General features: G+C 37.3%; 1 protein-coding gene across 1 annotated transcript in view; it reads right to left on the bottom strand.

Moving 5' to 3' along the window:
* Positions 1-1,208, bottom strand: part of RCAN3 (RCAN family member 3) — a 31,113-nt gene that overhangs the window by 16,573 nt on the left and 13,332 nt on the right. The window lies entirely within an intron of this gene.

Genomic DNA, 1,208 nt, shown 5'->3' with positions numbered 1-1,208 from the left:
CATTTGACTGTGTGGGTGTCTACACCACAGCCCCCCAGTGGCCAAGAGCCAAGAAAAGAGAGGATATGTACTTGAGTCATTATATTACTTTACTTTTAATAAATAAAAATACTTTGTATACAGAAGAAGCTATTAAAAATTCTTCACTTTGTGTTTTTTTTCAAATAAAAATGCAGATGTAATTGATTTCCCACTCTCAGGGCTTATGAAATCCGCCAGTATCTCAGTGTTTGATATAAATAAATAGGATGTTTTAGCAGAAGCGTAACAGGTTAAAAATCAGAATTTTAATTTTTAGAAACATATCTAAGCTGCCCTTGTACGAAACTATCATTAAAGTACATCTACTCACACGCAAAGCCTATTTGTCTGTTGTTTGCCACAATGAAAAAGCTACTAATGAATTTTATTATTTTTTTTTTTTTTTAAAGAAAACCCCCTATTTATTATGGGAAAGTAAACAACCAAGCAGATTTTTTCAAGACATCCCTAATCACCTTGATACTTTATTGGCACTATAAATTATGAGCCAGATACAACAGCCCTTAACTCTGGAAAGGAAAGTAATACTGTTATACGCTGCATTCAGATCATATACTGTTAAGCTGTTGCTCCACAGATCCTCACCTCAGGAATTGGAAATTGTAGGTGTCTAAGGAGAGCTACTGGCAGAGCACTCTCAATGCTGATGTCCTACACTGAGAAACACTCTCTGTATGAGATCTGCCCAGCTTCAGACCCCACTGCAACAAGTACATTTTGGCAGAAGTTTCCTTATAACGACAGAGAGAAGAGAAGACAGAAGGTATGAGAAAGAAGAAGAAGGGAAAGAAGGAAGAATGAGTTTAAACAGCCAAAACCTAGGGTGACAAGACTAATATCTGATTTGATGACTTTGATAGTTATCTGTTGTACCTAGTAGCTATGGCAGTGGGACTCCTGTGTCTTCAGCACACTTTCATTGGCTTTCTTTGTTATGAATGCTACTTTAGGAATGCAGTTTGCTGTCCCTCAGCTTAATTTTAAGGGGCACCACTTAGTACCCCTGCTTTCCAGAACAACATTTCCCAGCTGACACCGTCACCTTCCCTCAGGCAACATACAGAATTTGGGAGAGAATTAGAGGCTTTGTAAATGTTGTTGTAAAATAAAATTGGAAGGAAGTTATAAGAATCACCCACAAATAATCCATATTTTTTTTGGGGGGG

Source organism: Gavialis gangeticus, unplaced genomic scaffold, assembly GCF_001723915.1.
Source record: "Gavialis gangeticus isolate Ggan-Ray unplaced genomic scaffold, GavGan_comp1, whole genome shotgun sequence".
Classification (NCBI taxonomy): Eukaryota; Metazoa; Chordata; order Crocodylia; family Gavialidae; genus Gavialis; species Gavialis gangeticus.
The sequence above is the reverse complement of the archived record's forward strand: the minus strand, read 5'-3'. Positions and strand labels throughout refer to the sequence as shown.